Source organism: Ambystoma mexicanum, chromosome 5q, assembly GCF_040938575.1.
Source record: "Ambystoma mexicanum isolate Mex_15411 chromosome 5q, UKY_AmexF1_1, whole genome shotgun sequence".
NCBI classification, from domain to species: Eukaryota; Metazoa; Chordata; class Amphibia; order Caudata; family Ambystomatidae; genus Ambystoma; species Ambystoma mexicanum.
In genome coordinates this window covers 485332245-485357780 of record NC_090933.1, presented here as the reverse complement: position 1 = coordinate 485357780, position 25536 = coordinate 485332245, and positions in this window count along the sequence as shown.

Here is a 25536-nt window from a genome sequence, read left to right as displayed (position 1 = left end):
CACGTACCCTGCTGATATCGCGTGTGGAACTTCACGCACACCCCTGAAAAACACGTACCCTGCTGAAATCACGTGTGTAATTTCCCCTGCACCCTGAAATACACAAACCCTGATGGAATTGTGTGTGGAACTTCACGCGCACCCCTGGAATACACGTACCCTGCTGATTTCGCGTGTGTAACTTCCCCTGCACCCTGAAATACACGTACCCTGATGGAATCGCGTGTGGAACTTCCCGCGCACCCCTGGAATACACGTACCCTGCTGATTTCACGTGTCAAACTTCCCCCGCACCCCGAAATACACGTACCCTGATGGAATCGCGTGTGGAACTTCCCTCGCACCCCTGAGATACGCGTACCCTGCTGGAATCGCGTGTGTAACTTCCCCTGCACCCTGAAATACACGTACCCTGCTGATATCGCATGTGGAACTAAACGCGCACCCCTGAAATACACGTACCCTGCGGAAATCGCGTGTGTAACTTCCCCTGCACCCTGAAATACACGTACCCTGCTGATATCGCGTGTGGAACTTCACGCGCACCCCGAAATACACGTACCCTGATGGAATCGCGTGTGGAACTTCCCGCGCACCCCTGAGATATGCGTACCCTGCTCGCACGGGCCCAATCGCATGTGGAAATTCCAGCGCACCCCTGAAATACACGTACCCTGCTGGAATCGCGTGTGTAACTTCCCCTGCACCCTGAAATACACGTACCCTGCTGATATCACGTGTGGAACTTCACGCGCACCCCTGAAATACATGTACCCTGCGGGAATCGCGTGTGTAACTTCCCCTGCACCCTGAAATACACGTACCCTGCTGATATCGCGTGTGGAACTTCAGGCGCACCCCGAAATACACGTACCCTGATGGAATCGGGTGTGGAACTTCCCGCGCACCCCTGAGATACGCGTACCCTGCTCACACGGGCCCAATCATGTGTGGAAATTCCCGCGCACCCCTGATATACAGTTACCATGATGAAATCGCGTGTGGAACTTCCCGCGCACCCCTGAAATACGCGTACCCTGCTCGCACGGGGCCAATCGCATGAGGTACTTCCCGCGCACCCCAGTGATACACGTAGCCTGCTTGCTGTGCTGGCACAGGGTTGGCGCAGCCATTTGCGCAGGATTGGGTATATTGATGGCTTTTCCCTGCGCGAGAGGCGTTCTTGGGGGCGTAACTGACGCTGCTGCAGGGTCGCTGCGCCACTGTGCGCCACGGCTGGTTTTGGTGGCTAGAATCCATGAATACGCTGTGCGCGGAATTGGATTTTAGCACACGCAGCTGGCGCAGGGATTCGCACGCGCACACTGTGCGCCAGCCGCGTGCGCCACTTGTGCGATGGATTCTATGAATTACCCCCTTAGTCTTGTTGTGGCTTGGTCACACATGGGTAGTGTCATACCATGTACATCTAGTTTGTCTGTGGGGCTAATTTCTATTATTGGTTGCATTTCTTTACTTAACATTATTTCATTGAATTTGAGACAGCTTGCAAGAGTTGGCATTAAGGCCATACAATTGACATTTTTGTGGGCTAATTGTTCCATAACATCTGTAGCACATGCATTATCACCATAAAGTGCATTAATGTGCCGGGTTTTCAATGTTGCTTCTGCTTCTTTAGAAAGTATACCAACTCTCAAACTTTTTAAAATGTTGGCATAAGTTAGATCTGCAGATTGGCGCATGTTTTCTGTTAATTCTCTGTATTGGAAATGTTGCCAAAGGTTGACATTTCCAATGCTGCCAACAGTTTTACGGCAGAGTTTGTGCCCTAATGTTAATAATAGGTTCACCTTTTACTGGTGTTAATTGAAGCAGATCTCCAAAAACAATAATGTGTTTTCCTGCAAAGAGCTCTTCATAGTCTGTTTTGAGTACTTCTTGTAATCTGAGGTGAATCAAAGCTAACATCAGGTTGGAGACCATGCTCACTTCATCTATTAGTAGCATTTTCATTTGTTTCAATACTCTGCGTAATTCCATTGCAGCTTCTGCAGAAAGTTTGTAATAGTCTAATTTGTTCTGGTGTTCTACTGGTAATAGTAGTAATCGGTGTAATGTAACACCACCCATGTTGTAGGCAGCTAAACCTGTGGGGGCAGTGACAACAGCTGACAGTTTGTTGTTTGTCAATTGTTGAAGGAACTTACTAATGATTTTGATTAGGAATGTTTTGCCAGAACCAGCTTCACCACTGACGTACAGTAGTATAGGTTTATAATTATGGCAGGAACATTCTTTATTTTCATGTTTTACACCATGTGAAATTTGTTTTGTTACTTCTTGAAAAATGCTACTTTGCTCATTGTTTAGTTTTGATTGTAGTATAGTTAAGTCTTCCTTATCTTCATACTGACACATGGTGTTTTCTACTTCTATCATAGCTAATTCTGCCTCATTTGTTATTAGTGGTTCTCCCAGTGGCTCTTGGCTTCCTGTTACAGAAGGTTGACTACTGTCAGGAGTATCCTTATCTAGTTGGGCTTGGAGTTCTTCTTCATGTTGCTGTTCATTGTGCAACATTGTTTTGTACTGTGTAAGGGTTTACATCAGTTATAGTGCTTTCATTTGCTTTGAAAGCATCCTCATATGAGTCATAGTTATCTAGTAATTGTTCGTCTTTTCTCCATGGTTTGAAGAGTTGTAGCAGGGACATGTAATATACTTCTTTATGTTGAGGAGTCTTCAATGACAATTTGATATGATTAATTAAATTTGGTTTAGTGAGTTTAACTAAGCTGCCTTCACAGTCTGTCACTCTATATTTACCTTTTTTTTCATCAGGTTTCATATTATTTATGTATGTGTAGTTTTGGGCTATTTGGTATAGACACATGTTTTCCCAAGTATTACTTCTGTTTGGGTAGTATGTGTCCAATAAATTGTTTTTTAAAATGTCTTGGCTGTTGGGATCATGTTTGGCTATTGTTTCTATATCTTCATATGATTTTAGAACTCTTTTTCTAGATTTAGCTGGACCAAGACGTAGCCATACTATATTTTCAGATTTACCATACAATGAAGTACCAGTTAAACGATCAGCTGCTTCATAAAATCCACATTCTCTATGGTTGAGCATCTTTATGCCCAAGCTGTATAATTTCTGAGATACTGTTTTATCTGATGACAGGTCATTCCAGAGGTCTTGGAGCTCTGTCTTTTCTGCTTTAGTTAAGTATGCTGTGACATATCTTGCAACTGCAGTAGAATTGTCTGCAATGTACTGCACATCTATGTTTGCATTCCATAAGTGGGTAATGATTGCATTATAATCATTGATATATTTTTCTTCTTCTTTTCTTTTTATGTAATATGTATTTTTAGGTGACTTACCTTTAACACTATGTCTAACTGAAGACATGAGGTTGTTTACTTGACCTGTTTTTGTAACTGGTCTAGGGAAACCAAATCGGCATTTGGTGTAGTATTTGCCTTTGTTTTTGTATTTGCGACGACAATATTTTCCACATTTGTGTCTTTGAAATTGTAAAATTTGTGCACGAAAATCACTATTTGTGGCTTCTGATGCGATTTCACAAGTGACATATTTTTCAATAAACTGTAAAACAGTGGCATCACTGTCTTGACCAAATTTAGGAGCATCTTTAATCCATAAAAGCATGTGGATATGTGGTGCTCCTCTGGCTTGGTATTCTTTTCTCCAAAAGAAGTGTTGCACTTCTCCAAGGGGAGGAACAGTTTTATTACAAATAAAATGTAGCATAGCAATGAAGCGATGGTGAAAATATCTTGAAACATTAACAGGATCCAAAGAACAAAGTTCTCCAGGTGTTAGAATATCTATGTTTGTTTTGTTTTTATTTGATATGCGTAGGAAATCATGTAAATCTTCCCATGCATATTCCGCACAACTTAATGTAACAAACCAAGTGGGTGGGCCAAGGTTTCTGATCATACAACGTACATCTCCATGACGTCGAAACCAGTACTCTTTAGTACCACGCATATTTGCTAATAGATTTGTAATAATTGATTGTAAAACCTCATCCTTTTGTTGCACTTTCTCTAATAATTGTGTAGCTGTCATATTTTGAAAGTGTGATCCTGATTTTAATATGTGTGCAACTCCGTAACATAAAGTTGCTAGTTCACTTTCAAAGAGTAGGTGGAATATGTATTCCACATTTTGTCTAAATCTGGGATCTTCAGAATACATCCGTAATGAGCGGTATCCTGAAGCTGATATTTGAATAGGTCTATCATCATACCTTCCTCCTTTGCCAGTAGGAAAGAGTAGAGGAAAAGCACGTGCTTCTATACTTTTTTCCCATATACTGATTGGCGATCCTTTTCTTTGACACATTTGGTAAGTTTCCAGTACATCTTGTACGGTGTCATTACAGTGCAAAGGATGAAATGTATAATGGTCTAAAGTATTTGATATTGTAGCAGGATCTAGTAGCTCAAATTGACCAGCTTCTTGTGTTTCTTGAATTATTTCAGTTGTATCTTTCAAGTTTTCTTCAATATTAATTTCTTTGTAATATTCATTCTTCTCTTTAAGATATTGGAAGGCTTGTCTAACTTTATATAAATCTACCAGCTGTTGCCATATTTTTTTGTCCTTTGTAGGTACTCCATTTACTAATATAATTAAAGATTGCTGCATTGGACGTTGCACTCCTAGAGTATGCACATTTTCTTTTAGATTTAATGGTAAATAAACTACTTTTCCACGAATGCCTTTTACCAATTCAGAGGGAGGTAATTTTGCTGTTTTTGGTTGAAGGTATATTATTGCTTGAAATGGGTGTACTGTTTGAATTATGATGCTCTCATATAAATTAAGTTGTTGTAGAGGTTTTGGTACTGGGTATAATTCCAAATTATTTGTGATAGAACGTGAAGGAGTTTGGTTGTTGTCAAGTTTTGTAGTGCAATAACTACAAAGTATTAAGGGCTCAGTTATTTCATATTTGTTTTCTGCTACAAGGTAGAGAGCTAATTCAAACCATTTAGAATCTTCATTGTCTTCTATTTTGTATGATAGGTCCACAGTTTTTGTGTTACTTTTATAAAAAATTCTACGGCAACATACACATACATGGTTTGGTACTTCAGCTGATGTACTTTTACATTTTAGTTTTTCTTTTTTGTATGTGTTTAGCAAAAGGTTGCCATGTGTAGAATTGTTGCTTAATTGGTTTAAAGCTATTTCATTCTGTAAATGGCTTTCACTTCCAAAATATTTTTTCTGGATATAGTGAATTTCTTCAAGTAGGTCTTTTGCTGTACCATGTAGAAGGATGTTATTTAACTTTGCTAGTGCTAAAGCAGGACTTTTAGCATAGTACAGTTTATAGACTATATTTCTTATAGTTGAATGATGTGTTGATATCCTTTTGATATCATGGAAAGTGGTTTTACAAGTAGGTCCTGTAATGCAGGCCAATGAATGTCCTTGTAGTCCTGTGTACTTGCGCACTGGACAGGTATCTATATTTTGCAGTAATTTAATTTTGATTCTGTCTTTGCTTTTTACATATTTATTGAGGAATTGGCGTAAAGATTTGAAACATTGTTTGGGAATGTTACACATTGACGCGCATGGCCATTTGTACACTAGACGTTCTGATTCAGCTGAATGGAGGGGTAATTCTAAGTTTTCAGGGCATAATTTTGTAAGGAGTACTTCTTGTTCCATTATGGTATTATTCACTTTTTCATAACCTCGACCACTGCTATTTATGGCAATTGTATTTGTTTGCTTTTGTTTGTACGATTCTTCATTAAAATATGGTTCTGTGCTCGTAGTGTGATTCCATTCAACTCCGCAGATACTTAAGAAGTTCGTTCTGTTGACATTTCACTTATTGAGAAGTCTTTTTTGTAATTTAGTTATTAGTTTTGTTAGTGTTTTCATTTTGTTTAACAGTAAAATAAATACATTTCTTTTGAGAAGAATTGCACTGTCCATCAATGCTTCTAAGATTAATTTCCTATGATAGGTTTTAAGCTTTGAACCTGATTTCTCTCCTGTTTTTATAAGATTTTGAAGGACTTTGTGACGGTATATTTTGGCTAAAATACTTTTCTTGGTATGCTTACTTTGCACTATATTAAAATTTGAAGAAGTAGTTTTATCTGTACTGATAGCTGATTTTCTGTTAATTGTTTTTTGGTTTGTTTTACATTTCGATAGAGGAAGCAAAGTTGTTGTACTTGAAACTTCTTGTGTTTCACTAAATGATTGTATTAGCTGTTTTGTTTCAACTTTTTTTACAAATACTGCTAGAGATGGATGCTTATGTTGGACACCTTTATTTTCATTTGCTCTACTTTTGCGTTGCTTTCTACGGACTTGACTTTTGGTAGAAATTCTTTAGGGTCTGTTGAAAAAAATAAAAAAGATATGGGTTGGGGTGTTCTGGAATGTATGTGTGCTGTGTGCATGAGTGTTTGAGTAAGATTATAAAGATGTATGTAATGGTGTGTGATTGTGCATTGGGAACTAAAACTAGTAGGGATAGGTATTCTTGAATTTATGTGTTACTAAACTGGGGTTCAGATGACAAAAAAAAAGTAAGCTAGTGGTGTGGAAAAGTACAAATAGTAAATCTAATGTATACAATTAAAACAGTTGTTTGTTCTATAATATGAAAATTGTAGTGGTTCAGTTGGCTAATTTGTGTGTCCAAAAATAGAAATTTGTGGGCCATTCTGGCTGTAAATCGGTGTTTAAGAAATGGAAATTTTTGGACAAAATGGTACAAAATCTCTATTTTTAGAAACCAAAATAGCTTGTATAAATGTTATAGTATATTTCATTAATAATACAAATATTATGGTGACATTTTACTTACTTTTTTTTAAAATTAACAGGTAACTTCTTAGTTTTTCTTTCTTCTTCGAATTCGGCTGCTTCTTTTCAGGAAACTGGTCTTCACTGCAATTGTAAAAGCTTCAAATTAGTAACTTGTATATAGCAGTGTTTTTAATTTAGATATTGATTTTTTTAATTGAAATCCTCAGTGCCTTCTGTAAAACCATTAAACTAATTTATTTACATAAGATACATTGCATCAGTTCAGTACATATGACATGTCCTTAATGACCAAATTGTATTGAATGACTAACTGTAGAAAAAAAAATATCTTTACTATGTCTTGTGAAATTTATAATATATTAGAGAATACCACTATTTCTGTAAGTAAACTGTTCTAGGTAATAGCGCCTCAATGTCATGTCTAATTTAAAGTAATTAAGTAAATAAATAAATAAAAACAAAACATATGAAATTGTATAAGTATTTTTATAAAGGTTTAAACATAGATTGTGTTTGCATGCAATTTTGTTTGAATATATGTAGTCTATATATTTCATTTAAAAAATGTTAGTTTAACATGATTTGAGTGTGTGTGTATAAAGAAAGTAAAAAGTATAAAGGTTTATAAGTGATAGTTGATTTTAGGAAATTGAAAAAAGTACAGTACATTCATTTTACAGATTTTACAAGGTAAAGGTCTGTTTGAAAATGTGTTCATCTACTATACAGAAAATATGCATACCTGAAGTTTGTGTTCATGCATATGGATATGCATGGAGCTGCAAGTAGAAATCTTGAAGACTTGTACAGTATTTCTGGTAGATGCTGCTTGCCAATGATATGAAACTTGTACTCAGAGAGATTCAGAGTACATTTGCAGTGCTGATCTATGATGATGCAGTTAGATGTAGAGGTCTTGAATTTGATTGGTGCATGGTCATGTGCTTTTTGAGGTACATCCAATGAGGGAATGGCAGAGAGAGTGTAGTGGAAATGGTAGAAGGGCTGTTCATCTACGATATGTCCGCGGACATGGCGGTAGTTCACGGACATCGGGAGTTAAATCCGGGGATTTTTGGGTTCAGAAGTCATGCAAATGAGAATAAGCACTGAAAGGGATTGGTCAGGAAAGTTTGGTGGGTGTGTTGTGCCAGGAGAGATTTTCTCAGATACTCTTTTTGCTGAGAGAACAAAATATAGCTATGGCTGTGTGTTTCAGAAAACAGATTGTTTGGATTTTAGGAGATTCGTGGATACATTGGTTGAAGGTGCATCCAGAAAGCTGTGGAGTAGCTGTAGATCTTGGATTCCCACATGTGGAAATACACTGGCATAGAGTACGTGGAATGAAGTGGTTGGACTTGCTACCCCTCTGTGCTACTTTGGAGACAGAGCAACATCCAGACATAATTGTAATTCATATATATACAGGGAAAGTGAAGTTAGCAAAAAAGCACAAGTAGTAGCAGAAACAATTCATAACTTAACTGATTAGTTTCATGCAAATAAATGATTGCTCTGTTTCTAAGCTGCTATTTACCCTATGTATATGTATCACTTGATGTGATTGGACCCTAAGGAAAGTAGTGTGAGTACAATGTATACAAATATGACCATATACAGGGAAAGTACAGCCTTAAAAAAAAAACAGAACTATCAGAAAGTGCTCATAAGTCTAGTGATTATCTTTATGCACAAAAAGGATTGCTGTCTTTCAAGCTTGTGTTTTCCCATATGTATATGTTTCATATGATGTGACTCTACTCTAAGGGAATTACTGTATGAACCTACTAGAAGGATATGTCTACAAATCAAATACAATTCTTAGTTTCTGACTGTTACTGAAGAAAACCATGTGGCCTAGATATGTCAGCAAAAGAAAAAATAGTGAGCCAGACATGTGATGTCATCAATGACATTTGTGATGTCATCTTTGATGTCCTGGGTGTTAGTCTTAGCAGTGCACGGTGGTGGCGCCAGTTATGGTTGCTTAGCTTACCATAACTTGCGAATTTCAAGGGTTTTTTGGTTTTAAGAAATGGAACCATAACATCCCTTTAACAAAGTTTTTTCACTGAATTTCATAGGTTTTTAGTAGCGCAACTTAACCATAACGTCCATTTAACAAAGTTTTTTCACTGAATTTCATAGGTTTTTAGTAGCGCAACTTAACCATAACGTCCCTTTAACAACGTTTTTTTCACTGAATTTCATAGGTTTTTAGTAGCGCAACTTAACCATAACGTCCCTTTAACAAAACATTTTCACTGAATTTCATAGTTTTTTAGTAGCACAACTTAACAATAATGACTTTGACTTAATATACATGTCATATGGAACTGACTAGATCTCTTCTTATGAACTTGATGTCCGGGAACTTATTTAATGTTCGCGGACATGTTCGGAGAACAGTACCACTACCTAAAAACTGTGGGGGGGGGGGTGGTGGGGTATGTTTGATTGTTATATCATAATATAGGAACATTTACCAAATTCAAAAAACAGCACACAAACACATTATATATAGTAATACATAAGAAATGTAACCCATATATGTAACACACTAACCATTCATTTAAATACAATATGTTCTGAAATGGAATATACCACAAGAACACAAATTGGCTTCCAACATAATTACCTCACAGACACAACAGAACTGAGAACAAGACCAGACCCACTGAATACATAGGACTTATCTTACCAGAAATAGTAAGTGTACTTCATTTTACTCTAATATTTATAAACTTTCTGTATTAGATTAAAAAATATATTATCTTTTCTTTTTTTTTCTCACAGAAATGTCTAGTACTCTGGAATGGCTAGAGGACAATTTCCCACATGAAGAAATGTCACAAGATAGTGAAACTAATGCTAAACACTTTATAATATAAACCATTTAAATATTATTATTTTGTATACATTTGACATATATATTTTTTTTTGTATAGAGCATAACAAAATAGAAACTACCTCTGAAGAAGCTGTTATGGAAAACACGCTTGACAACATAAAATAAAAAATGGATTTACTGTTGACCAATTTTAATAATTTGAAAACTTTTGTTGAAGATCATTTTAAAACAAAAACGTCATACCATTGCCCCACATGTACCTGTGCCTCCTCACCATAACCCAGTCAATTATCCCCAAACCCTCTCCATAATCCAAAACGTTTTGATGAGATTTCCATCTCTTCTTCACCTAATACCAATCATGTTGAAACCCCAAATTCTCCTGTTTTTGTTTCTGTTTCTGCCTCACCTTCTCTGTCATAAATTATTAATATTTTTTTTAAAAACAATAAAAGTGTCCGCGGACAGTGCGAGTGTTCTGAAATGTTCGTACATAAACGAAAATGGAGGTGTCCTGAAGAACACCACACCTGTTCGTACTGTTCGCTAGCAAGTTGAAACTGTTCTAAGAACACACGTGGTGTCCTGAAATGTTCGTAAAGAAACAAAAATTAAAGTGTTCTAAAGAACACTATATCTGTCCGTAATGTTCGCTATCAACTTAAAACTGTCCTAAGAACACAATTGGTGTCCTGAAATGTTTGTAAATAAACAAAAATGATGTGTCCTGAACAACAGTACAACTGTTCGTAGTGTTCACTACCCAATTGAAACTGTTCTAAGAACACATATGGTGTCCTGAAATGTTCGTACATAAACTAAATTACACGTGTCCTGAAGAACACTATATCTGTCCTTACTGTTCGCTACCAAGTTTAAACTGTTCTAAGAACACACGCGGTGTCCTGAAATGTTCGTTTCACGTGTGACGCACTTTTAATTACTTCAGAACCCGAACAGTGTCCGTAGGACATCAATGCGCATGCGCTAACCAATCTCTGTGCACTTGGTGTCCTGCGGACAGGCGCTTCCTTCGCGGACTAGTTCGCGAACGGATCATATGACCGCGCCCACGCTCATCGTGTGTCCTGAAATGCAGACACTGTTCTTGTCCCCGAACAATTTAAAAGTACATTTTCAGTTAATCCATAATATTTTTCAATAAAATCTCACCATGGCACAAGTCCCACATAGCAATCTTGAGTTTCTGTATACCTTTTTAAACTTTCCGATCCTTTTTTTGTGTTCGATCTGTCCGCGGACAGTGCGCATGTCCGCGAACCGCGCACAAGCACCCCTATAAAAGACCACACCCAAGAGCTTATTCCCATTGTGTTTCTGGCTATTCTTCAGAACACAGTGATTTTTGCTGCCACCTGCAGACTACACCATCATCGAGAGGGCATCCTTGGCTGCTGAACTGCCACTTGGTGCTGCACCTGCTTCAGCACCACCCCCACCCCCTCCACCACCACCACCTCCCCAAGGGCCTGAAGAGGGGAACAGGAGTGAGGATGCGGAGGAGGAAGAAGAGGATGATGAGAATGAGGTAGAGGAAAACCCTACTATCCGCACTAGGCGTGAGTCTTGGGTGTGGCGGTTATTTACCATTCATTGTAATGTTCCTAAGGCTCGTGCGAACCGTGTTACCTGCAATGAGTGCAAAATGATACTCAGTCGCGGGAAGCACGGTAAGTACAGCTTTGGGACTACTACTATGAAGCGACACCTGAGGTCATTTCACTCTGGGGCTATTCGCAGGGTTGTACCTTGCTAAGAACGTTGCAGGTTGATTTCCTCTACTTCATCCTCTGTTTCTGATCCTGTCACCACAAGGACCACCTCTGTGGGACAGCGTCTTCCTCAAGCTGCCTCACAGGCCATACAGAATGCTGATGACCCTTACCTTTCGAGGGTCACAGTTGTATGTATGTACTGTGACACAGTACTCTGCAGGGGGGAGCGACTTCGGAGTGCTTTTGAGACTATCGTCTCAGAGCACGAGAAGACCTGCTCACTACCCAAATAAAACCCACTCTACATCTTCCTCTCTCAGCTCACCCTTTCTTATCCCTGTGGTTGGTGTCCCCCCCTTTACCCTCCTTTGCCCTCCTATCCTAGCGTGTCGTGTCTGAAAAACCAAAAAAAATACAAAATTACAAAAATCAAAAAAAAATAAGGCTCTTTTCAGAGCCGCCTTTCCCAGTTAAAAAATAAAAGTGAAAATAAATTAAGCAGGGCACTTTGTATTTTTTAGAAGTCCGCGGACAGTTCGCGAACATTAAAAATATTGGGTTGCTACTCCAACACAAACATTGTAATTTTCTCTGGAAAGAAGTGGTGGCTCTGAAAAGAGCCTTTGGGTGGTGTTTGTAAGTCAAAAATTGTAAATGCTTAATATCTAAATCATTGTTGTAATTCCAAAAAAGGTTGCAATGCATTTTGTACATTTCTCAGAAAAATCTGATTGCCAGCATAAGTAAGATGGACTCCATCTCTGCGAAAAATGTATGTACTACAAAACATAATATTTTCATTGTGAAAAGAAGACATGCCAAAATCTCTTAGAAAGCCACAAAGAGCCTTATTAACATTGCGCCTTGCTTTTTCCATTTGTGGACCAAATGAAGAAGAACGAAGCCACATTTGTCTCTGCGCAATCCGTGAAAATATCACTTGAGAATTAGGAAACCTTGTCCATAACCTTCCTAAGTCCTTCTTTCATAGCAAATTGCAAAGAAATTCCAGTCACATGTCCTAAACTGTTCCCTCCACAATGAATTACAATTATGTCTGGATGTTGCTCTGTCTCCAAAGTAGCACAGAGAGGTAGCAAGTCCAACCACTTCATTCCACGTACTCCATGCCAGTGTACTTCCACATGTGGAAATCCAAGATCTACAGCTACTCCACAGCTTTCTGCATGCACCTTCAACCAATGTATCCACGAATCTCCTAAAATCCAAACAATCTGTTTTCTGAAACACACAGCCATAGCTATATTTTGTTCTCTCAGCAAAAAGAGTATCTGAGAAAATCTCTCCTGGCACAACACACCCACCAAACTTTCCTGACCAATCTCTTTCAGTGCTTATTCTCATTTGCATGACTTCTGAACCCAAAAATCCCTGGATGTAACTCCCGATGTCCGCGAACTACCGCCATGTCCGCAGACATATTGTAACATGAACAGCCCTTCTACCACTTCCACTACACTCTTTCTGCCATTCCCTCATTGGATGTACCTCAAAATTCACATGACCATGCACCAATCAAATTCAAGTCCTCTACATCTAACTGCATCATCATAGATCAGCACTGCAAATGTACTCTGAATCTCTCTGAGTACAAGTGTCATATCATTGGAAAGCAGCATCTACCAGAAATACTGTACAAGTCTTCAAGATTTCTACTTGCAGCTCCATGCATATCCATATGCATAAACACAAACTTCAGGTATGCATATTTTGTGTATAGTAGATCAACACATTTTCAAACAGACTTTTACCTTGTAAAATCTGTAAAATGAATTTACTGTACTTTTTTCAATTTCCTAAAATCAACTATCACTTAGAAACCTTTATACTATTTACTTTCTTTATACACACACACTCAAATCATGTTAAACTAACATTTTTTAAATGAAATATATAGACTACATATATTCAAACAAAATTGCATGCAAACACAATCTATGTTTAAACCTTTATGAAAATACTTATACAATTTCACATTTTTTGTTTTTATTTATTTATTTACTTAATTACTTTAAATTAGACATGACATTGAGGCGCTATTACCTAGAACAGTTTACTTACAGAAATAGTGGTATTCACTAATATATTATAAATTTCACAAGCCATAATAAAGATATTTTTTTTTTGCTACAGTTAGTCATTCAATACAATTTGTTCATCAAGAACATATCATATGTACTGAACTGATGCAATGTATCTTATGTAAATAAATTAGTTTAATGGTTTTACAGAAGGCACTGAGGATTTCAATTAAAAAAATCAATATCTAAATTAAAAACATTGCTGTATACAAACAAAGTTACTAATTTGAAGCTTTTACAATTGCAGTGAAGACCAGTTTCCTGAAAAGAAGCAGCCGAATTCGAAGAAGAAAGAAAAACTAAGAAGTTACCTGTTAATTTAAAAAAAATGTAAGTAAAATATCACCATAATATTTGTATTATTAATCAGATATACTATAACGTTAATACGAGCTATTTCGGTTTCTAAAAATAGAGATTTTGTACCATTTTGTCCAAAAATGTCCATGTCTTAAACAGCGATTTACAGCCAGAATGGCCCACAAATTTCTATTTTTGGACACATAAATTACCCAACTGAACCACTACAATTTTCATATTATAGAACAAACAACTGTTTTAATTGTATACATTAGATTTACTATTTGTACTTTTCCACACCACTAGCTTACTTTTTTTTTGTCATCTGAACCCCAGTTTAGTAACACATAAATTCAAGAATACCTATCCCTACTAGTTTTAGTTCCCAATGCACAATCACACACCATTACATACATCTTTATCATCTTACTCAAACACTCATGCACACAGCACACATACATTCCAGAACACCCCAACCCATATCTTCTTTATTTTTTTCAACAGACCCTAAAGAATGCCTACCAAAAGTCAAGTCCGTAGAAAGCAACGCAAAAGTAGAGCAAATGAAAAAAAAGGTGTCCAACATAAGCATCCATCTCTAGCAGAATTTGTAAAAAAAGTTGAAACAAAACAGCTAATACAATCATTTAGTGAAACACAAGAAGTTTCAAGTACAACAACTTTGCTTCCTCTAACCAAAAAAAAATTAACAGAAAATCAGCTATCAGTACAGATAAATACTACTTCTTCAAATTTTAATATAGTGCAAAGTAAGCATACCAAGAAAAGTATTTTAGCCAAAATATACCGTCACAAAGTCCTTCAAAATCTTATAAAAACAGGAGAGAAATCAGGTTCAAAGCTTAAAACCTATCGTAGGAAATTAATCTTAGAAGCATTGATGGACAGTGCAATTCTTCTCAAAAGAAATGTATTTATTTTACTGTTAAACAAAATGAAACCACTAACAAAACTAATAACTAAATTACAAAAAAGACTTCTCAATAAGCGAAATATCAACAGAAAGAACTTCTTAAGTATCAGCGGAGGTGAATGGAATCACACTACAAGCACAGAACCATATTTTAATGAAGAAGCGTACAAACAAAAGCAAACAAATACAATTGCCATACATAGCAGTGGTCGAGGTTATGAAAAAGTGAATAATACCATAATGGAACAAGAAGTACTTCTTACAAAAATATGCCCTGAAAACTTAGAATTACCCCTCCATACAACTGAATCAGAACGTCTAGTGTACAAATGGCCATGCACATCAATGAGTAACATTCCAAAACAATGTTTCAAATCTTTACGCCAATTCCTCAATAAATATGTAAAAAGCAAAGACAAAATCAAAATTAAATTACTGCAAAATATAGATACCTGTCCAGTGCACATGTACACAGGACTACAAGGACATTCATTGGCCTGCATTACAGGACCTACTTGTAAAACCACTTTCCATGATATCAAAAGGATATCAACACATCATTCAACTATAAGAAATCTAGTCTATAAACTGTACTATGCTAAAAGTCCTGCTTTAGCACTAGCAAAGTTAAATAGCATCCTTCTACATGGTACAGCAAAAGACCTACTTGAAGAAATTCACTATATCCAGAAAAAATATTTTGGAAGTGAAAGCCATTTACAGAATGAAATAGCTTTAAACCAATTAAGCAACAATTCTATACAAAAAAGAAATACTAAAATGTAAAAGTACATCAGCTGAAGTACCAAACCATGTATGTATATGTTTCCGTAGAATTTTTTATAAAAGTAACACAAAAACTGTGGACCTATCATACAATATAGAAGACAATGAAGATTCTAAATGGTTTGAATTAGCTCTCTACCTTGTAGCAGAAAACAAATATGAAATAACTGAGCCCTTAATACTTTGCAGTTATTGCACTACAAAACTTGACAACAACCAAACTCCTTCACGTTCTATCACAAATAATTTGGAATTATACCCAGTACCAAAACCTCTACAACAACTTAATTTATATGAGAGCATCATAATTCAAACAGTACACCCATTTCAAGCAATAATACGCCTTCAACCAAAAACAGCAAAATTACCTCCCTCTGAATTGGTAAAAGGCATTCGTGGAAAAGTAGTTTATTTACCATTAAATCTAAAAGAAAATGTGCATACTCTAGGAGTGCAACGTCCAATGCAGCAATCTTTAATTATATTAGTAAATGGAGTACCTACAAAAGACAAAAAAATATGGCAACAGCTGGTAGATTTATATAAAGTTAGACAAGCCTTCCAATATCTTAAAGAGAATAATGAATATTACAAAGAAATTATTATTGAAGAAAACTTGAAAGATACAACTGAAATAATTCAAGAAACACAAGAAGCTGGTCAATTTGAGCTACTAGATCCTGCTACAATATCAAATACTTTAGACCATTATACAATTCATCCTTTGCACTGTAATGACACCGTACAAGATGTACTGGAAACTTACCAAATGCGTCAAACAAAAGGATCGCCAATCAGTTTATGGGAAAAAGTATAGAAGCACGTGCTTTTCCTCTACTCTTTCCTACTGGCAAAGGAGGAAGGTATGATGATAGACCTATTCAAATATCAGCTTCAGAATACCGCTCATTACGGATGTATTCTGAAGATCCCAGATTTAGACAAAATGTGGAATACATATTCCACCTACTCTTTGAAAGTGAACTAGCAACTTCATGTTACGGAGTTGCACACATATTAAAATCAGGATCACACTTTCAAAATATGACAGCTACACAATTATTAGAGAAAGTGGAACAAAAGGATGAAGTTTTACAATCAAATATTACAAATCTATTAGCAAATATGCGTGGTACTAAAGAGTACTGGTTTCGACGTCATGGAGATGTACGTTGTATGATCAGAAACTTTGGCCCACCCACTTGGTTTGTGACATTAAGTTGTGCAGAATATGCATGGGAAGATTTAAATGATTTCCTACGCACATCAAATAAAAACAAAACAAACATAGATATTCTAACACCTGGAGAACTTTGTTCTTTGGATCCTGTTAATGTTTCAAGATATTTTCACCATCGCTTCATTGCTATGCTACATTTTATTTGTAATAAAACTGTTCCTCCCATTGGAGAAGTGCAACACTTCTTTTGGAGAAAAGAATACCAAGCCAGAGGAGCACCACATATCCACATGCTTTTATGGATTAAAGATGCTCCTAAATTTGGTCAAGACAGTGATGCCACTGTTTTACAGTTTATTGAAAAATATGTCACTTGTGAAATTCCATCAGAAGCCACAAATTGTGATCTTTATGCACAAATTTTACAATTTCAAAGACACAAATGTGGAAAATATTGTCGTCGCAAATACAAAAACAAAGGCAAATACTACACCAAATGCCGATTTGGTTTCCCTAGACAAGTTACAAATACAGGTCAAGTAAACAACCTCATGTCTTCAGTTAGACATAGTTTTAAAGGTAAGTCACCTAAAAATACATATTACATAAAAAGAAAAGAAGAAGAAAAATATATCAATGATTATAATTCAATCATTGCCCACTTATGGAATGCAAACATAGATGTGCAGTACATTGCAGAAAATTCTACTGCAGTTGCACGATATGTCACAGCATACTTAACTAAAGCAGAAAAGACAGAGCTCCAAGACCTCTGGAATGACCTGTCATCAGATAAAACAGTATCTCAGAAATTATACAGCTTGGGCATAAAAATGCTCACCCATAGAGAATGTGGATCTTATGAAGCAGCTGATCGTTTAACTGGTACTTCATTGTATGGTAAATCTGAAAATATAGTATGGCTAAGTCTTGGTCCAGCTAAATCTAGAAAAAGAGTTCTAAAATCATATGAAGATATAGAAACAATAGCCAAACATGATCCCGACAGCCAAGACATTTTAAAAAACAATTTATTGGACACATACTACCCAAACAGAAGTAATACTTTGGAAAACATGTGTCTATTCCAAATAGCCCAAAACTACACATACAAAAATAATATGAAACCTGATGAAAAAAAAGGTAAATATAGAGTGACAGACTGTGAAGGCAGCTTAGTTAAACTCACTAAACCAAATTTAATTAATCATATCAAATTGTCATTGAAGACTCCTCAACATAAAGAAGTATATTACATGTCCCTGCCACAACTCTTCAAACCATGGAGAAAAGAAGAACAATTACTAGATAACTATGACTCATATGAGGATGCTTTCAAAGCAAATGAAAGCACTATAACTGATGTAAACTTTACACAGTACAAAACAATGTTGTACAATGAACAGCAACATGAAGAAGAACTCCAAGCCCAACTAGAAAAGGATACTCCTGACAGTAGTCAACCTTCTGTAACAGGAAGCCAAGAACCACTGGGAGAACCACTAATAACAAATGAGGCAGAATTAGCTATGATAGAAGTAGAAAACACCATGTGTCAGTATGAAGATAAGGAAGACTTAACTATACGACAATCAAAACTAAACAATGAGCAAAGTAGCATTTTTCAAGAAGTAACAAAACAAATTGCACATGGTGTAAAACACGAAAATAAAGAATGTTCCTGCCATAATTATAAACCTATACTACTGTACGTCAGTCGTGAAGCTGGTTCTGGCAAAACATTCCTAATCAAAATCATTAGTAAGTTCCTTCAACAATTGACAAACAACAAACTGTCAGCTGTTGTCACTGCCCCCACAGGTTTAGCTGCCTACAACAGTAGTAATCGGTGTAATGTAGGTGGTGTTACATTACACCGATTACTACTATTACCAGTAGAACACCAGAACAAATTAGACTATGACAAACTTTCTGCAGAAGCTGCAATGGAATTACGCAGAGTATTGACACAAATGAAAATGCTACTAATAGATGAAGTGAGCATGGTCTCCAACCTGATGTTAGCTTTGATTCACCTCAGATTACAAGAAGTACTCAAAACAGACTATGAAGAGCTCTTTGCAGGAAAACATATTATTGTTTTTGGAGATCTGCTTCAATTAACACCAGTGAAAGGTGAATCTATTTTTAAAACATCAGGGCACAAACTCTGCCGTAAAACTGTTGGCAGCATTGGAAATGTCAACCTTTGGCAACATTTCCAATACAGAGGATTAACAGAAATCATGCGCCAATCTGCAGATCTAACTTATGCCAACATTTTAAAAAGTTTGAGAGTTGGTATACTTTCTAAAGAAGCAGAAGCAACATTGAAAACCCGGCACATTAATGCACTTTATGGCGATAATGCATGTGCTACAGATGTTATGGAACAATTAGCCCACAAAAATGTCAATTGTATGGCCTTAACACCAACTCTTGCAAGCTGTCTCAAATTCAATGAAATAATGTTAAGTAAAGAAATGCAACCAATAATGGAAATTAGCGCCACAGACAAACTAGATGTACATGGTATGACACTACCCATGTGTGACCAAGCCACAACAAGACTAAATAATTTAGAAAAATCAATCTCAAACACAGCAGGCTTTGAAAAGATGTTAAAATTATCCTTAAATTGCAGAGTAATGCTTAAACGTAACCTTGATGTGGACCAAGGACTAGTTAATGGAGCACTGGGTACAGTTGTTGGCTTTCAAACATACCCACGTGACAACAAAATTCAGTTTGTCAATATACTCTTTGACAAACTTTCAGAAGTAAAACGGATAGGACGCTCAACAGCTAGATTCCTTCTCTTCAAAGATATGTATGTACGCAGAGAACAATTTTCTCTAACTCTTGCATACGCACTCACGATTCATAAATCACAAGGTCTTACCCTAGACAAAGCAATGATAGATATTGGTAACACAGTCTTTAAAGAAGGCATGAGCTACGTAGCACTATCACGCTTACGTACACTTGACGGTCTATTTCTAATCAACTTTGATGCAAGTAAAGTAAACGCTGATATTCCTTGCATTTTAGAATATAATAGACTTCGCTCACTATACACTCCCCATCTAAACACATATGCTGTTCCACAAAAACTAAAACGTTGTAAAAGAAAACTAAATCAAACAGAAATGCAACAGGACGTCACTGCAAATCCTCCAAAGCGAGTAAAAGAAACTAATACTTCATCAAGTACCACAAACAAAAAAGAATCAATTAGAGAAAGTAAACCAGGTACTTCTTTAAAGAAGGAAGACAAACTCCAAAAAAAGCAGTTAGATACAGAACTACCTGGACCATTTAAATTCTCAAATATAGTTGGTGTAAGTTGCTATGCAAATGTAGTAATGTATATTCTATTTCAATTACCACCAATTGTTGACAACATTTACTTACACAGTACAGACCCTTTGTGTTTGCAAATGTTAGTACTTCACAGAAATGCAGCAAACAATCCTGAAAACACATATAGTGTTTATGGAATAAGACGATAATTGGACTACTGTGCTGGAATGGTGAAATTCACTATAAACTCACAAACTCACAGGAAGATCCACAAGAATGTCTAATGTACTTACTATTAGTACTGGAAAACAAAAACATACCTATAAATGAAATCTTCCAGATTTCATACATGTGGAAACATACATGCACTCTGTGCAACAATGTGACACAAGAAGAAATTCCCAATGAACGCTTCATATATATATCAATACCAAATTGTGAATCCATTCCATTTCAGCAGCTTGTACAAAATGCAAACCATGGTAGATTATGCTCTACCTGCAATTCAGATAATCGCTCCACGTTAGTAATACAAACACATAGTAAATACGTAATACTAATGCTTCTACGTTACAATGCAGATGGTACCAAAAACAACTGCAAGCTGACTGGATTCACACATAGTCAAATATCACTTGGTAAGAAAACCTTCACAACAATAGGTATAATCTACCACGCAGGAGCCACAACCAGTTCAGGGCACTACACGGCATATATAAAAAAGAAATGTGGATGGTTTGAATGTAATGATAGTACCATTACTCTAAAGCAGATATTACCAGCAAATCTTACAAACGCTTATTTGATGTTCTTAAAACCAAAATTTGATAAATAAACTGTATTTAAACCTTTAAGTAAATTTGTGTTAAAAAAATATAAACTATTAGAATACTCCAAAAGCTATCTAACTGCTCAAAGATTCTACAACAACTAATCAGATAAATGAATACCACTAAATTAGACCAAAAAATACACAGTTAGAATACGCCAATTGGTATCTAACTGTCCCAAAATTATAAATGTGTGTTAAAATAATATAAACTGTTAGAATACTCCAAAAGCTATCTAACAGCTCAAAGATTCTACAACAACTAATCAGATAAATGAATACCACTAAATTAGGCCAAAAAATACAGTTAGAATACGCCAATTGGTATATAACTGTCCCAAAATTTAACAATATCCAAATAGATAAATCAAAACCACTAAAATATATTAAAAAAATAGACAGTTAGAATACGCCAATTGGTATCTAACTGCTCCAAAATTTTATAATATCAAAACAAATGAAAAATCTGTTACTGCTCCAAAAACAATACAACAAAGCAAAGTATAAAGCATTAGCCAGAAACAACAAGTGAACACTGAAAACAAACAAACAAATAAACTGTAGCATAACAGAAAAAGGTTTTTTTTTTAATCCAACATGGATTTTTTTTTCTCCCACAGACCCAATGATTTTAGCAACAAATACAGAAACTGAGCAAATTGCACAGTACTCTGATTTGTACTATAGTAAATATGAGGGTCGAAAAAAAATAAAAGTATATTGCTTATACAATGTAATAAGTCATTACAAAATACTAATACTAACATGCTATTTTCTTTTATCACAGAAATGAAGAAGAAAAACATGGACTCCCATTACTAGACCAAACAGTAAGTATACAATAATAAGGACAACCATAGCAGCATATCACATCCATAGTATCTAATACCTTTGTTCCTTATACATTTGTTTTTCACCAAAAGTTATAAGCAAATATGAATGTGATATGCTGCGGTGGTTGTTGCCAGGGCATAGAGTCTTGGGTGCATGGCCAAATGGCCATGCACCCAAGACTCTATGCCCTGGCAACAACCACCGCAGCATATCACATCCATAGAGTCAAACATTTCAACTATGATCTATGGGAAACTTTTAATGTCCGCGAACAATGTGAGTGTTCTTAGAACACTTTGAACTTGCCAGCGAACAATACGGACACCGTTTTCAGGACACCCCCTACGAACATTTCAGAACAACGCGATAGTTCTTAGAACACTTTCAACTTAACAACGAACAATATGGACAGCGTCCTAAGGACACCCCCTACGAACATTCCAGGACACCGGGAGTGTTCTCAAAAACGTCTTCAGAACACCCCCATTTTGTTTATTTGCGAACATTTCAGGACACCGCGGGTGTTCTTAGAACACATTCAACTTGACAGAGAACAATACGGACAGCGTCCTCAGGACACCCCCTACGAACACTCCCTGGACACCGCAAGTGTTCTTAGAAGCGTCTTCAGAACACCGCCATCTTGTTTATTTGCGAACATTTCAGGACACCGCGAGTGTTCTTAGGACACATTCAACTTGACAGAGAACAATACGGACAGCGTCCTCAGGACACCCCCTACGAACACTCCCCAGACACCGCGAGTGTTCTTAGAAGCGTCTTCAGAACACCCCCATTGTGTTTATTTGTGAACATTTCAGGACACCGCGGGTGTTCTTAGAACACATTCAACTTGACAGAGAACAATACGGACAGCGTCCTCAGGACACCCCCTACGAACATTCCAGGACACCGGGAGTGTTCTTAGAAGCGTCTTCAGAACACCACCATCTTGTTTATTTGCGAACATTTCAGGACACCGCGAGTGTTCTTAGGACACATTCAACTTGACAGAGAACAATACAGACAGCGTCCTCAGGACACCCCCTACGAACATTCCAGGACCCCGGGAGTGTTCTTATAAGCTTCTTCAGAACACCACCATCTTGTTTATTTGTGAACATTTCAGGACACCGCGAGTGTTCTTAGGACACATTCAACTTGACAGAGAACAATACGGACAGCGTCCTCAAGACACCCCCTACGAACACTCCCCGGACACCGCGAGTGTTCTTAGAAGCGTCTTCAGAACACCACCATCTTGTTTATTAGCGAACATTTCAGGACACCACGAGTGTTCTTAGGACACATTCAACTTGACAGAGAACAATACGGACAGCGTCCTCAGGACACCCCCTAGGGACACTCCCCAGACACCGCAAGTGTTCTTAGAAGCGTCTTCAGAACACCCCCATTTTGTTTATTTGCGAACATTTCAGGACACCGCGGGTGTTCTTAGAACACATTCAACTTGACAGAGAACAATACGGACAGCGTCCTCAAGACACCCCCTACGAACACTCCCCGGACACCGCAAGTGTTCTTAGAAGCGTCTTCAGAACACCACCATCTTGTTTATTAGCGAACATTTCAGGACACCGCAAGTGTTCTTAGGACACATTCAACTTGACAGAGAACAATACGGACAGCGTCCTCAGGACACCCCCTAGGGACACTCCCCAGACACAGCAAGTGTTCTTAGAAGCGTCTTCAGAACACCCCCATTTTGTTTATTTGCGAACATTTCAGGACACCGCGGGTGTTCTTAGAACACATTCAACTTGACAGAGAACAATACGGACAGCGTCCTCAGGACACCCCCTATGAACATTCCAGGACACCGGGAGTGTTCTTTGAAGCGTCTTCAGAACACCACCATCTTGTTCATTTGTGAACATTTTAGGACACTGCGAGTGTTCTTAGGACACATTCAACTTGACAGAGAACAATACGGACAGCGTCCTCAGGACACCCCCTACGAACACTCCCCGGACACCGCGAGTGTTCTTAGAAGCGTCTTCAGAACACCCCCATTTTGTTTATTTGCGAACATTTCAGGACACCGCGGGTGTTCTTAGAACACATTCAACTTGACAGAGAACAATACGGACAGCGTCCTCAGGACACCCCCTACGAACAGTCCCCGGACACCGCAAGTGTTCTTAGAAGCGTCTTCAGAACACCCCCATTTTGTTTATTTGCGAACATTTCAGGACACCGCGGGTGTTCTTAGAACACATTCAACTTTACAGAGAACAATACGGACAGTGTCCTCAGGACACCCCCTACGAACATTCCAGGACACCGGGAGTGTTCTTAGAAGCGTCTTCAGAACACCACCATCTTGTTTATTTGCGAACATTTCAGGACACCGCGAGTGTTCTTAGGACACATTCAACTTGACAGAGAACAATACGGACAACGTCCTCAGGACACCCCCTACGAACACCCCGGACACCGCGAGTGTTCTTAGAAGCGTCTTCAGAACACCCCCATTTTTATTTTATTTGCGAACATTTCAGGACACCGCTAGTGTTCTTAGGACACATTCAACTTGACAGAGAACAATACGGACAGCGTCCTCAGGACACCCCCTACGAACAATCCCCGGAAACCGCAAGTGTTCTTAGAAGCGTCTTCAGAACACCCCCATTTTGTTTATTTGCAAACATTTCAGGACACTGTGGGTGTTCTTAGAACACATTCAACTTGACAGAGAACAATACGGACAGCGTCCTCAGGACACCCCCTACGAACATTTCAGGACACCGGGAGTGTTCTCAAAAACGTCTTCAGAACACCCCCATTTTGTTTATTTGCGAACATTTCAGGACACCACGGGTGTTCTTAGAACACATTCAACTTGACAGTGCCCCTGACTGATGGGGGGTGGGGGGCTGGGAGACATGAGTTGGACCTGAGTGGGGACCTGCTGACAGGTGCCCCTGACTGATGGGGGGTGGGGGTGCTGGGAGACATGAGATGGACCTGAGTGGGGGCCTGCTGGCAGGTGCCCCTGACTGGTGGTGGGTGGGGGTGCAGGGAGACAGGAGTGGGGACATGGTGGAGGGTGCCCTGCACTGCTGGGGGGTGGGGGTGCAGGGAGACAGGAGTGGGGGCCTGCTGACAGGTGCCCCTGACTGGTGGGGGGTGGGGGTGCAGGGAGACAGGAGTGGGGGCCTGGTGGAGGGTGCCCCTGGATGCAGGGGCGTGGGGGTGCAGGGAGACAGGAGTGGGGGCCTGGTGGAGGGTGCCACACAGTGCTGGGGGGTGGGGGTGCAGGGGGACATGAGTTGGACATGAGTGGGGGCCTGGTGGAGGGTGCCCCACAGTGCTGGGGGGTGGGGGTGCAGGGGTACATGAGTTGGACCTGAGTGGGGCCTGGTGGAGGGTGCCCTGCACTGGTGGGGGGTGGGGGTGCAGGGAGACAGGAGTGGGGGCCTGGTGGAGGGTGCCCCTGGATGCAGGGGGGTGGGGGTGCAGGGGGACAGGAGTGGGGGACTGGTGGAGGGTGCCCCATAGTGCTGGGGGTGCAGGGAGACATGAGTTGGACATGAGTGGGGGCCTGGTGGAGGGTGCGCCACAGTGCTGGGGGGTGGGGGTGCAGGGGTACATGAGTTGGAGCTGAGTGGAGCCTGGTGGAGGGTGCCCTGCACTGCTGGGGGGTGGGGTTGCAGGGAGACAGGAGTGGGGGCCTGGTGGAGGGTGCCCCTGGATGCAGGGGGGTGGGGTGCAGGGGGACAGGAGTGGGGTCCTGGTGGAGGGTGCTCCACAGTGCTGAGGGGTGGGGGTGCAGGGAGACATGAGTTGGGCATGAGTGGGGGCCTGGTGGAGGGTGCCCCACAGTGCTGGGGGGTGGGGGTGCAGGGG